This window comes from Cervus canadensis, chromosome 22 (assembly GCF_019320065.1).
Source record: "Cervus canadensis isolate Bull #8, Minnesota chromosome 22, ASM1932006v1, whole genome shotgun sequence".
In the NCBI taxonomy this organism is placed as follows: Eukaryota; Metazoa; Chordata; class Mammalia; order Artiodactyla; family Cervidae; genus Cervus; species Cervus canadensis.
The window spans coordinates 4,152,809-4,167,685 of record NC_057407.1 but is presented as its reverse complement, the minus strand read 5'-3'; the positions used below and the strand labels follow the sequence as shown (position 1 = coordinate 4,167,685).

The 14,877-nt window shown below is 40.9% G+C and overlaps 1 protein-coding gene across 3 annotated transcripts in view; it reads left to right on the top strand.

Moving 5' to 3' along the window:
- The first annotated feature begins 1,714 nt into the window (after positions 1 to 1,714).
- Positions 1,715 to 14,877, top strand: part of RAF1 (Raf-1 proto-oncogene, serine/threonine kinase) — a 71,484-nt gene continuing 58,321 nt past the window's right edge. Inside the window, exon 1 of one of the 3 annotated variants that reach the window (XM_043443368.1) lies at positions 1,715 to 2,081. The gene's annotated coding sequence lies outside the window, so the exon portion shown is untranslated. The remainder of the gene's footprint in view (positions 2,082 to 14,877) is intronic. The other 2 variants (XM_043443367.1, XM_043443369.1) reach the window with 2 other exon arrangements.

Below are 14,877 nucleotides of genomic sequence, written 5' to 3'. Positions count from 1 at the left end.
TTCTTTACCAACTGAGCTATCAGGGAAGCCCAAACTATCAGGGAAGCCCAAACATCATCATTATAGGAAATGTCATTATTCCTAACTAAAAAAAATCCGTGGTCCTCCATATTCAATGCCTTCCAGTCTTTCCTCTGCATGGATTCCCTTTCCATACTTATGAGAATTTGTATACTTTATGTATGTTTTTACATATTACTTTATATTTATATAGAGGTCAACATACTCTTTTAAAAAAAATAACTATTTATTTAGGCTCTTCTCTAGTTGCAGCAAGTGGAGGGGCTACTCTCTAGTTGAGGTGTGTGGGCTTCTCATTGCAGTGGCTCTTGTTGCTGTCGCGCATGGCCCTAGGGCTTGCAGGCGTCATGAGTTGCAGTACATGGGCCCAGTAGTTGTGGATCCTGGGTTCTAGAGCACAGGCTCAGTCGTGAAGGCACGTGAGCTTAGCTGCTCCTGACGTGTGGCATCTTCCTGGATCAGGAATGGAACCCCTGTCTCTTGCATTGGCAGGTGGATTCTTTTCTGCTGAGCCAAGGAAGCTGGGTCCACATAGTGTTGTCGTTCTCCTTGCTTCATCTTCATTTCCCTTTATACTGTACATACGACTAACTATATTTTCTTTGGCTTTCTCTTCACAAGACAGAGCTTTTGGTTGTTGCCGACTTCCCAATTCGGAGAACAACGTGTGGTACTAAGAGGCTTCCAATAAAACTTTAAAAAAAAAATGTACATGGTATTGGGTAGTATTGTGTGCCCGTGTTAGAATGAATAGTCATTCTGTACATGTTCTACTTTTTAAAATGTAACGTCTTCAATGAAAAAAAAAATCAGTATATAGAACTAGCTCATTCTTTTTAACAGATGGATATCCTGTACTGTGGAGATAGCACCCTTTATTTGAACAGTTTCCTTTTAATTAAGTCACATTTTTTTTCCAGTGTCATCTCTAATGCAAACATCATGGCAATGAACATTTTAGCGAGTGCCTTTTTGTGCTTACGTGTACCTATTCCTCTAGAATTAGTGTCCAGAAGTGGATTGCTGGCGCGATGGGTATATGCATTAAAATATCCATTTGTTGTTGTTTAGTAGCTACATTGTGTCTCTTTTGCAACCCTATGGACTGTAGCCGCCAGGCTCCACTGTCCATGGGATTTCCCAAGCAAGAATACTGGAGTGGGTAGCCATTCCCTTCTTCAGCCGTCTTTCGGACCCAGGGATCCAACCTGGGTCTCCTGCACTGCAGGCAGATTCTTTACCGTCTTTCCCGTCTGAGCCACCAAGGGACTGAGACTCAAAAGTTTACGGACTTTCCCACATGATGGGTAAACGACAGAGTCGCGATGCGACTGATGCGTCGGACTCCAGGGAGGACACGCCAAAGCTGTTCTCTACACTGTTCTCTACATTGAGTCCTCGGGCTCATTTGGTTATCTCTGAGCCTTGAGATATCACCAGGCTGGTCTTCTTCTCCCTTTTAAGTCTCAGACCACTTCGGGGCAGCGAAACTCCGACTCTCTTCGACTGCCACTCCCTTGGCCAGTCAGCACCCTCCCTGGAGCCTTCAAGGCTCCGAAATGGCGACCAGCGCGATCTCCAGGCCACGCCCACTAGGAGGCGTGGCCAGAGTTCAGGCCAGAGCGATGGATGCCCGAGCCAAGTTTGAAGTCGGCTCCTAGGCGGGCTCGCGCAGAAGCAGAGAGCTGGTGGCGGCGCAGGTCGGGAGGAGGAGCACCGAGTGCAGGGCTCGCCTCCCGGGGCCGCCCGAGTCTCTCAAGTGCGGGCGCTGGGGCCGCCATCTTAGATGGCGGGATTAAGACGGGAACGAGAGTGAGACGGGAAGGCTTTCCTGCCGCTCTTGAGCCCCGGAGAGGGCTAGGTGGCCGGGCTTTGGGGTGTGTGCCCTGAGGCCGCGGAGCGCGAGTGGGACAATGCGAGAGCTGCCCGGGGCCCCGTCCCCTGGGCTGGGGACGCGCCGAATGTGATCGCCTCCCGCTCCCTCACCCGCCGCGGGGAGGAGGAGCGGACCAGACGCCGCCGCCGGACGACTGGACGCGGAGGCGGCCGGGCTCCCTCAGGTAGGCTGCAGGGCCGGGCCCTGGCAGCGGGGCGGCGGGGCTGAGTGGGCCGGGTTCCCGGGCGGCCCGGCTAGGGCGTCGCTGACGGGGCGGCCCCGCGGCGGTCGGGCGGAGGGCCGGGCCAGGCCGCTGTCACCCCGGGTGGCGCTGGGCGGGCGGGGGCCCCGGGGCCCGGTGTCATGGCTGGCGGGCCGAGTCCCCACATTCCCCACTTAAGATTTCCTTGTGTTTCGGGGAAACGTGCGGGCGCCACCCTAGTTCCCGGTGCAGAGCAGTTGTATTTCGGCCACGGGAAAATCCGCCCAGAGACGCCTTGAATCCGTGTTGTCACTGAGGTGGACCACCGTCGTTTCTTTCTGGCCGCGGAGTGGGGGACCCGGGCTTGCATCTTCTCTCAAGTGACACCCTTTTCGGGAAGGTGAGAGCAGTCGGGGACAAGAGGAGGAAATAGGTCGGTGTCCCACCACAAAGGAAGGCATCGGGGCCTCCCCTTGGGGCTCAGGACTCTGCGGGTTAGTGATGATACGATTGGGATGCTTATACTGACGGTCGGCCCCAGGATGCTTGGGAATAAAGATCCAGGGCTCCTTTGTGTGAAGTGAGAGCCGCCTGGACGCTTCAGCTCTGCAGCTGCAGAGGCTCTGCAGAGCTAGTCGATGCCCCGAGAGAGGCGTTTGGACATGAGGAGAGGCGAGGCGGCTGTGTTCATTCATTGTTCTCTTTCAGGGGCCCAGGGTGTGCCCCTTTCTCTGGTGGGAGGAAGGTTGGGGTCTGCTGTGCCTCCTCTAGGTGTGACGGGGTTCTGAAAAGTCTTAAGGAGGGAATGGATTCAGCCCGCGTTCATTATTTCTGCCTGCTTCGTCCTCTCGGGTCGGAGTGGAGGTAGGCTGCCCCTCCGTTCGCTCCCAAGTGTGAAAACAATACGCTGTGATTAGGATGGGTTTACCCAGGGTCTTGGTAGTTTGGAACAGCTCGTTTTGCCTGGGGGAGTTGAGGGAGCTCGTAGACTGGAGGGGACTTTCGTGCTGAGCAAATGCTCTTCAGGTGGGGAGGGCGGAGCAGGCTAAGTTGAGGAAACAGCTGGTACGGAAGCCCCCGAGATGTGCAGGAGTTGGGATGAATTTGGGGAGCAGCAAGCCGTCTGGGGTGCAGGAAGAAAGTGGTGAGAGATGAGGGTCTGAAACAAAGGTTGCCTAGCTTGCGAAGGATCTTTCTTTGTTGAAGATAGTGAGCTAGTTTAATTGGAGTTATTTTAGACGAGTGTTGCTAATTTTCTTGCTGATAATCGATTTCCCCCCTTCTCTTGATGATTTTAAAGCTGTTAGTAGTTGCACAGATTTACTTTGTTAAGCTCCGTCAAGAACATTTTGATAAATGCTTTATGTAAAATATTTTGCTCTTGCACTGTGGTGAATGAACATAATTCATATTTCTCGGGATTCTTGCAAAAGGTTCTTCTGAAGTTGTGCTTGCTCACAAAAATGTTGTCTTTATAAATGTAAGACAGTCTACTAATACCGCATTTTAAATGGTTGTTGACAACATAAATTGTGCTCCCCAGTTGCTTAGAAATTGGCAGATTATATGAAACATCTGAAAAATTGTAGAATGCAACTGAGTATTTTTAGTTTAGTAAATGTTTTATATAGTAAACTGTTTGGATTGATTCTGTGGATTACAATTCTGTTTTAAAGTCTTTAGCTCTATGAACATAATTCTCCCCAAAGAGCTGTATTGTTGTGGTTAATGTTTGTGCTAAAGTGACTATTATGATATTAACAGACTTCATCTAGAAGTTCCTGAATCTTTCTTGGGTTGTGATGATTATATACCATTCAAGAACATTAAGATTAAAATTCTTTTGGCTTGTTTTCACCCTTATCACTTTAAGGGCTGTGTTGTTTAAAATGCAACAGAAACATTGAACCCAGTTGAACACAGGATACTTGGAAAAATTAACCTATTACTCTTTCTGTGTAAAAGCTTATTATCTTTTAGGTATGCAGTGTTTGTGATTATAAGTTGTAGTGAAATTGCTTAGTTTTCTAAAACTGTTATTTAACAAGAATTAAAAGATGTGTATGCCTTCAAAGGAGAAGGCTTGAGTGAAATACAGGAGAACATATTTTATAGGTTTTGGTTTTGCAGGAGAAAACAGAAGCAGATTAAGCTGGTCACTTATGATGAAAAGTATCTAAAAGATGAAATGGAGAATGGTTAAGCATTAAGTATTATATTAAAACTGCTCTGAGACTGGTTGCTTTTAGTTTAAAACTTGCCATTTGTGAAATCCAAAGTAGAAGTTTGCTCTGAGGATTAAACAACAACTTCTTGGAAGTTAAATTTGACTTCTCCAGAAGCACTAGGTTACTTATTAAATGGAAAATATAATTAATAACTTCAAATTACTATTTCAAGTAATCTGTTAGTAGTAGGTGCATGATTCTATCACATTTTAATTCCAGATAAAGCTTTGTTAATAACCTGTTGCCTAAAAATAGAAAAATGTTACGTGGGGAGTGGTTTTGTTTGCATGTTAACATAATAGCCCATACATAATAATCCTGGTCTTGGGAGGAGCTTGTTAGATGAACAGCATGCCTTAATGTTGACTTGCAGAAGAGAATTTTAACTATTGCCTTTGAAAGGCAGTGGACTATGTGACAGTGGGGGGTTCATGAAACCATAAAGTCAAGCTTTGACTTAAAAAGATCTTTAAAAAAAAAAAAAAAATCTTTTGTTTTTTAAATCATATGTGTTGTCAAAGTCAGTTCTCCGAAAGAAATGACTGTAGTTGGAAAATTGTTCACCTTGACTAAAATAATTGGGAAATCAAGGAACACTTGGGTTCATTTAGGATGAGGTTGTTTAGGGTTTTCGTTGCTGTGTTTATCTTTGTGTATGGATGTCTAAGAATTCTTATTTGCTAAACTGCCCAGGTTGCAAATGTGATACTAATTATTTTTGTGTTATAATTCAGTTAGTATTTTTGGTATAGGGCTTAACTACCTTGCCTGTAATCCTTGGGATAGTAATAGCTGGTTTTTTTTTTTTTTTTCCCCTTGCCTTAAAAGTTGTAAATAAAAATTCCTTAATTACATATCATAGTTTTCATCTTTAATTTTATAGTGGTTGAGTCATTCTGTTCCTCCTTTTCTCCCAGGATACTTGTGAAGCTCACAGTGATTTTAGTAGTTAACTTCAGATCTGTTAGCTTTTCTTCTAAAATTAATCCTAGAATGTCAGTTTAACCAAGGAAAATGTCAAGTGGGTGTTGTTCCTTTGTTACTGGTTTTGGCCCAGGCTATCTCAAGTCTCTCTGGCAACTCACTCAAGAAGTGTGTTAATTGCTTCACATTCCAGTCAGTGTAGATAGTTTTTCTTGAGGAACACTTGACACATAGTTTTATTTTTAGATCAGATTCTAAGGGATTTTACTGGGTGGGGATTAACAATCCTAAAACTGATTTGGAATGAAAACCTTTGTGATTTAGAAATTGTTTACATTTTTGGTTAATGAATGGGAAGTCACAGGCAGTGAAATGCTTTAGGGGAACCAGATACGTTTAATTGCTTCTGAGGATCCTGGTGGACCCTATGGGTGACATCTTTCTGCCTGTTGGGTTTTATGTACTGTCATCCAGTAGCAAGAGTAAATAATACATCTTTACTGTGTTAGTCAAGACTTATCTCCTGTTTATTTTCTTCCAACCTGCTGGGGAAGGGAAAAGTGGTCTGATTTCTTTGAAGCCACTTAATACTAGGCATCACATTTGGACAGAGTATTTACTTTCTTCATCCGTAAACGTTTCTGGGGGAAGTCTGGCTAGTAATGGTTACCCATGTTACTGTATCTTTAAAATTGAGTTTTCATTCTTAATCTGGGTTCTATGGAAACATACTTCTTTCTTCTTTTCAAAAATTAAAAAAAAAATGATAGTGTAATTCCTTTACGATGTTGTGTTACTTTCTGCTGTACAGCAGTGGGAGTCAGCTATATGTGTACCTGTATCCCCTCCTCCTCAAGCCTCTCCCAGCCCCTGTCCTGCCTCTGGGTCATCACAGAGCGCCCAGCTGAGCTCCCTGTCTTACACAGCAGCTTCCCTACAGCTGTCTGTTCCACGCATGGTAATGTGTATATGTCAGTGCTTGCACTCGGAATTCACCCCATCCCATGCTTTTCCATGTTAGATAGCTTTTAACATCTGTCCTTTACCTAGGTTTGGGGTAGATGAAATCCTGAGTTTGCCTTAGAAGAACATGGCTTTTGTTCTCTGTGGCAAATCTCATTAGGGAGCTCAGTTTCTGGGAGAGGCATTTCCCTGGATCCAGATAGATTATTTTGAAAGGAGTTCCCATTTGCATTTTAAAAAGTTTGCTTATAGTAGAAAAAACTGGAAAAACTTCACGATAAGTCAACTGTGGTACAGCCACTTATGGGGCATGATGCATTTCTTGAACTATGGCATATATGAAGCATTTATGACACAAGAAATGCTATATCTGAATGATTGTAGTTCTGTTAAAAAACACAACATTGAATACAATGGAATACTATTCAGTAGTGAAAAGGAATTTATCTGTGCAAAGTCCAGGAGATGGTGAAGAGCAGGGAAGCCTGGCATGCTACAGTCTGTGGGGGTCTCAGAGCTGGACATGACTTAGGGACAGAACAACAACAAAACTGGTACATTCTCCAGTATGTAGAAACCTTGCAAACATCATATGAAATAAAAGAAGTCAGTCAGAAAACCCCACATATTCTGTGATTCTTTTTGCGTGAAGTGCCCAGAACGGGCAAATCTGCAGAGACAGAAAGTAGATTTGTGGTTGCCAGTGGCTGGAGGGAGAGGGGAATGGCAGTGAACAGTGATGGGGGTTTCTTTTTGAAGTATTGAAAATGTTCTGAAATTTATTGTGGAGGTAAATGTACCACTCTGTGAGTCTCATAAAAGCCATTGAGTTGTATACTTTAAATGGGTGGCTTATAAGTTATGGGTGGGATATAAGTTGTATCTCAAGCTTTTTAGAGTCAAAAACTCAAAACCTACACATAGGAAGAAAGCACATGTAGATGTTACCAGTAGTTGTTAAACAGAAATTATTTATTACTTTATATTACTTTTCATTGTCCCCGAATATATTGTTTTATAATAGAAAAATAGATATAGATAAATATATAAAGATAAGTTCTATTCATGTTGTGGGCCCTTATGTCCCTCCAGACATTCAGTCACTCTCAGTTGTCATTGACGGCTACATTTTTGGGCTTCTTTCAACTGTTTTCTACTTCCCTTAGGTTACTTCAGGCTTTTAGTACTGAATTTGCCTTAACTATCATTAGAACCTCTAAACTGAACTCCCTTTTCTTGTTTCTTCCCATTGCATTTTTCACATTACTGCCAGATTCCCTTTTTAAATGTATATTGTTCAGTCGTGAAGTCGAGTCCGACTCTTTGTGACCCCATAGACTGCAGCACGCCAGGCCTCCCTGTCCCTCACCAGAATCTTAAATATTAGGTTTTATTAATCTTTTGTATAGATTACACAGTCACATGCTCCAGAATTGAAAGGATACAGAAAGTTACGCTGTTTAGAGGAACTCTGCTTTCTCCTTTGTTTCCCATACCAGCTTTCTCTCGTGGAGGGAGGTGTATTACGAGGTTCTCGGGTATCTGCCTGCTCTGTGATGATACAGGAATATTCACGTGTCTCTGTGCTGCCCTTCCTTCCTGTGGCAGATCGTCCAGGAGTCTCCTTTGCTTTTCAGGCTCAGCATACAGTTCTTGCTTTTATATCTTGGTAGTGTGGATTTCTCTTACTATCTTCAGTGGAATTCAGAAGCCGTTTATTATTATTTTCTTAAGCACCTAAGTAAGTGCAGCAGGCTAGTGTGGTAGAGGGTGAATTAGGCAAGTTCCTGCCTCAGTGACCTTATCTACTGAGGAGAGATTCACACGATTTCCTCACTTTTATCTGTTCCTCTTTTAAGAGCCATTTTGAACACCATCTTCTAAATACCATTTCCTGACATTTTTCTCATCGTGTTTTCTTCCTTGAACCCTACCTTAAAACCCGTGCATTTATTTTTCTTACGGCCTTTATCATATGGTCATTTGTGAGTTTATCATCCCATTAGATTATAAACTCAAGTTATTGCTTTCTACTCAGTGTGCAAGTCCTTTGTTGACATTTGTGAAAAAATTTCAGAAATTGAGGGACCAGGTCTGTGCACTTTGGTGAAACTGTTAAATCTAAATCACTTCATTTAATGTTAGATTTTATAATAAGACCTTTTACTTAAACTTCCATGGTTTGTGTCTGTACTTTTTTGGTACAGCAGCACACTGTGGCCTTGATATGTACTTACTGTGACATGTGTTTTATTAAAGTCCTTGTCCACCTCTCATCTTTTCTCAGGATTGGATCTTAATCGCCTTTGAATACCCGGAGTTTTTAGCACAGTGTTTGGTGCCCCTGATTTCAGTTCAATTTGTTGAGTATAAGGTGCTAAATGATGCTTATTGAACTGAATTTTTTATATAGATGTCTTACATCTCTGGCTAGATTTAAGCTCCTTAGAGCTGAGGCATGTCTAATTTATAAAGCTCTAGTTCTTAAAACTTTGTTTTGATTATATAGTAAACATTATTTGCATAAGTAGAGATTCACAGGTTAATCGCCTGTGGATTTAGTTCCTTCCTTCTGCCCATCACACACTAATGCTTACAATTAAAATGGTATACTACTTACTAAACTCATACTCAGAACTTTGTAGCTTAGGATTTCTGTGGAAGGAATTAAGCTTGCTTAGCTTCCCCTTCTATTTTGCATTATCAGTAGAGTGCTCTGGGTTCTCAGTGCCAGCTCCCTGAGGACGTTTGCCTGCTTTAGCAGCTCGCTGACTTATTGGTTCAAGCTGCTCTTGCCACACTGGCTGTTTTCTTCTGCATTCATAGGCTTTCTACATGGAGGGTATAAATGATACTCTTCTACCTTCCTTGGTCTTAGTCTGGACTGGAGTTAGAGAAATGTGAATGTGAGAATAACCATCATAAATACTCTATGCCTGGTATTTATCTAGCTGTCTGACAATTCAAAATGGGCCCCTTAGGCTTTTTTGGGGGGAGTGGTGGTGGTAAACTATACATAACATAAAATTTACTATTTTAACCACATTTGAGTGTATTATTCAGTGGCATTAAGTGCATTCAAGTGTTGTGCAAACATGACTGCTAATTTGTTTCTAGAAATTTTTCATCATACCAGATAGAACCCTGTAACAATTATATTCATACAATAACTCCCAGTTCCTCTCTACCTCCAGCCCCTGGTGAACTCTACTTTCTCTCTGTGAGTTTGCTAGTCCAAGTATCTCATATAAAGGGAATCATTGTTGCTCAGTTGTGCCCCACTCTTTGCAGCCCCATGGACTGCAGCGCACCAGGCTTCCCTGTCCTTCACCATCTCCCAGAGCTTGCTCAAACTCATTTCCATTGAGTCGGTGATGCCGTCCAACCCTCTAATCCTCTGTCATCCGCTTTTCCTCCTGCCTTCAGTCTTTCCCAGCATCAAGGTCTTTTTCAGTGAGTCAGCTCTTTGCATCAGGTGGCCAGAATATTGGAGCTTCAGCTTCAGCATCATTCCTTCCAATGAATTTTCAGGGTTGATCTCCTTTAGAATTGATTGGTTTGATCTCCTTGCAGTCCAAAGGACTCTCAAGAGTCTTCTCCAACACCACAGTTCAAAAGCATCAGTTCTTTGACTCTCAGCCTTCTTTATGGTCCGACTCTCACATCCATACATGACTACTGGAAAAACCATAGCTTTGACTTTTGGACCTTTGGGGAATCATACAATGTTTATAATTTTGTATCTGGCTTATTTCACTAACTGTGTTTTCAGGATTCATCCATATTATACTGTGTGTCAGAATTTTATTATTTTTCATGGTTGAATAATATTCCTCTCTCTCTGTGTGTGTGCGCGCATGCATGTGCTAATTAGAGCAACTGAGCAAACCAGAAGTTTAGGAAGTTGGCTGTATTTGCATCTATGGACTTTTCCTCCTTTATAAATGTATTTGTATATAATGTTCTTCAAAGAGATAAATTAATTACACAATTAATGACTGCTTTTTTGAAAAAAAGTTTTTTATTAAGTTGATACATGTAGTTGTTGCTGTTACCTTCCTTAATACCCTTCATCCCCTTTTAATCTAAAATATACTCAGTTAACTTGTAAATAATTATTTCAGTTAATCTTGAGTGGTAAGATACACTAAGTGAAAAAAGTAGGATACTAAAATATGTACATTAAAGTTCCATTTTTTATAAAGAAAAACATTTACATGTACCTATTAAAATGCTTTCCCTTCAATTTCAAATACAGTGAAATCATCCTTCATTGTCTACCTCTTCCTCTGCTCAGGCTAGAAGTGACCATTCCATACTCCATATTCTTTTTTTTTTTAATTCTTTTTTATTTATTTGGCTGCACCAGGTCTTTGTTGTGTCATGTGGGATCTAGTACCCTGACCAGGGATTGAACCCAGGCCCCCTGCATTGGAAGCGTGAGCCTTAGCCACTGGACCACCAGGGAAGTCCTATACTCCATATTCTTACTGCTTTCTTAAGAAGTTACTCCTTCTTCCTCCATCACCCCGCCCCCCCCCCCCACACACACAAAGCTGTCAGTTCTTGTTGTTGTAGGCCTCTTTGTCATCCTGAAAGCTCTTAGTACACAGTCAGTCTTTGGTAAGTCATGATTTTTTGTTTTTTCTTCTTTAAAAAGGCAAGGACTATTTTTCTGAACTTTATATTCTTCAAAGCCACTGGCAGTTGAAATAGATGATTAGAAATTGTCAAATGATGTGCTCCTTACACTTTTCCACTCAGTTCTGTGCCAAGTTGCAGTATATAGAGAGGCATTCTGGTTTTTTGGATTCTATATATCAGTACTTTCATGTGGTAGGTAGTGATTCAATATCCATGAGAAAGGTTTAGGATAAGTAGTGTAATTACATCATTTCTCCATTAATATTTTATTCAGATATTTAAACATTAATTTTGTGCAAGGTACTGTACTGGCGTGTGTGCTAAGTCACTTCAGTCATGTCTGGCTATTTACAACCCTATGGACTGTAGCCCACCAGGCTCCTCTATCCATGGGGATTCTCCAGGAAAGAATACTGGAGTGGGTTGCCATGCCCTCCTCCAGGGGGTCTTCCCAGCCTAGGGATTGAACTTGCGTCTCCTTTGACTCCTGCATTGCAGGTGGATTCTTTACCACTGAGCCACCAGGGAAGCCCTACTGTACTGGATGATGGCGTATATAACAAGATGTAGGAAATACATACAGTTCTTTTCCTTAAGGCATTCAGACTTTGATGTGTAATTACATAGGTTACATTTTCATATTTCGTTTTTTTTTTACTCCTGTGGCAAAGTAGCTGGGTATAACTTAGAGTTTTAATGAATTAATGGTCCAATTTACAGAGGAAACCTTTGAACATGGCCTTGGTTTAAGGAAAATGTTCTTGAAAAGTTGATTTAAAGTATTTTCTGGGAAACAAATGGTGCTCAGTTTTGCAGGTATACCTTATTGTAATTCTTACAAGTTCTCAAAACAAGCAAGATGCTTACCTTTGGTGGTTAGCATTGAAGACCAGGGAATTTTTCTCTATGAAAGCCATCGACTCCACAAGGAATCATTGGAGAAATGACTGAATCAGATGGTTACTTCTTGAAATAGCTTTGGCAAGGTTGTAAACCTGGAGGACTACTTATCTTGAGGATAGATCTAAATGTCTGCCCAAGTGAGAGCTGCCAGTGTGCAGAATAGTGGATTCACTTATATTTCATGTCTTTATTTTATTAAATTTTTTTCATGTCTTTATTTTTGAAGAAAGCTCATGCTATTTTTTAAATCACTTGTTGATTATGCAGGACTTGCCACTAAAATTTATGCCTTTTATGTGGAACAGAAATTATTGGTATGGTTAAGTCAGTGTTTCCAGGCATTAGCTTAGCAGGATGAGATGTCTGGGTGGTTTTTATTTCCTCTCCTTCCCCTTCCACTGTGTAGCTGTTTTTTACTTCATTATTACCTGACCATCAGAATGATCATACTTAAACCATATTTTATTTGTGAGTTGCATATTTTTCTACTTGTGTTTAAGGATATACTTTGTGAATAGCTCCATTCATTAAAAAATGAACAGTTGCTGCTTAAATGAAGAAGCAATGACTGATTTGGAGATGAAAAGTAAAACGAGTTAAAGAGTTTAGACAAAGTGACTTAAAATGAACAAAATGAAAAACTTCAGAGTTAAAATTAAATGGGCTCCATATGTCTTTCACTGTGGAACTGATGTTTTAATGTAATTGTTTGAACTAGCTGATGAACTTTTTAAAAATTAATTATCCTTTAAAAAAGTGAGGTTCTTTTCTAAACTTGGGCAGCCCGGCTTGCTAACTATTAGAAGGGTAGAGTATCACATTTCTTCATGTGCGTTTATGCTGGCCGGTCATCTGATGAAGTTACCAGTTTGTGGTCAGAAATTGAGAAAGAGGGATGAGGAAACTCCAAATATTGACACACACACTACCTTGCAGTGCCTCTGAGTTGCCCTTTTGGACTGGTTGGGAAACTGTAGCTGAGCCATTTCCAAACCAGACTTATTATTGTTTCCTAGCTTGGATGAGATGACATTTTATTTTTAAGTGTTTGAGTGTGTCTGTTTCAGCAGAAACTTTTTATGTGTGAGGGTGGGTTTTTTCCAGTGTTGTGTGACCAATTGAATGAAAAAAAAGGGAAAAAAAGAAAATAGAAAAACACTTACTCCTTAAAGAAAGCTTGGAGTAATCTTGAAAAATTGATCACCCAGTCCCTCAGATGTAACAGGGCTAGACTGAGCAAAGAAATGAGCTTAAAGGAGAAATGAGTGAAACTGCAATGTAAGTATGTTAAAATGAGTAGGGAATTCCCTGACAGTCCAGTGGTTAGTGTTCTGCGCTCTCACTGCAGGGAACCTGGGTTCAAGCCCTGTGGTGTGGCCAAAAAAAAAAAAAAAACCCCAAAAAACAAAAGCAAAGAAGAAATGAGTATTAAACTATGTTTTTGTCCTGCCAAAAAAGTATTTTAATAGTGCAGGCAGTTTCAGCCATCACTCACTCCTCATAGTACTGAGCATATGTTCTTGGGAGATCTTGATTGCAGTTGAAGAAAGTGAATCTATTCTTTGTCATTCTCAATTCTCCCAAGCCTTATAATTTGACCATCTCATAATTGAGTGTGATTTTTTTTGTCTGAAGATACAGTTTTAAAAAAGACATCCTAAAGATAACAGCTTACCTTTAACTACTGCATACCAGATTATTTTAAGAGTTTACCCTAATTCGTTTAAACTTCCCATAATCCTGATGATGAAGGTACATTGTGATCCTTACTTTAAAGAGGAAGAAGCACGGAGAAAGATGGAGTAAATGCCCTAAATATAGGCCATCGACTTAAGGAGAGATTAAAGGGGTTTTCTAGGTTAGTTCTTGACTGTATCTTACACCCTCTTTGCACCTCAGAATGTAGCCTGAAGATGTGATGCAAACTTAAGGTTTTTGTTAGGTTTCTGGGAATGCTGTTTTATAATTTTCTTTATGACTTAAAGTAGATCCCTTTCCTTCTCACAGGCCTTGTATGATTAACCCCACCTTGTCCTTGTGTTACTTCTTCATCTAAATTATAAGTTTATTGAGGGCCGGGATCAAGGCTACTCTAATTTGCCTCTCCGGGTACTTATTTTTCATAGGGCCCTCAGAGATATCCCTCCCCCGCCCCTTTTTTTTTTCTGTACCATGCAGGATCTTAGTTCCACACCAGGGATCAAACCTCCATCCTCTGCAGTGGAAGCGAGGAGTCTTAACCACTGGACCACCAGGGGAACCCGAGATACCCCTGTTGAAGAGTTGTCTTTTCTAAACCCTTTTGACTTGAGTAGAAATAATTAGTTCCATTACCTTTTTTCTATAAGATGATAATCGTTGTGCTGTGACTTTGTATGTGAAAACTTTTCTTCTAATCTTACGTATTTAATTTAGGGAATTAGCTTAAAATAGCACTTTAAGAAGTATTCTTTCCAAAATGTATTTCTCTTCACCACTAATCAATATTTCATAAACTTCTAGAAACAATCACTTGCATACGTATAAAGCGATTGTGGGCTGACCCTGAAGCTTTTAAAGTTTAGAGTGGTTGGGGTTACCCACCTAATTTTGCCAGTTCTTATGAGAATACTTAAGCTGCTTAGACTTTTATGTACTCTGAAAAGTGAGTTTAGTGCAGAGATTTCTAAAATGATGTATTGGTTTTTGTAATTTTAAAAGTTCAGTATACAATTAAGTAATGAAAACTGAGTTGACACAAGGCTTTGGAGTAGTGTTAGTGTTGTGATCAGAATGGCTGTTGGCGTTAACTAAAAGTTAATGGACTCAGTTTATTTCATTGCTGCCATTTCCCCTACTTTGTGCTCTCAACATATTTTCTAATTTTCTGATTTACCAGGAGGATCTGGAGTTAGAATATTTTAATTAGTTACCTGGTTAAAATTGACATATACTTCACATATACCCTCTCTAGTTAATAGAGCTACTTTTAACTGTATTTTACTTTTTAGAACAGTGAAATAGGATATTTTACATTTCTTCTAAGGCTTGTTGTAAGTTGTACATAGCATTAGGTTCACTTCTCTTTGATGGTAAATCTTGTCTAATTTCTCCTATCATGGAGAAATATAAAAATA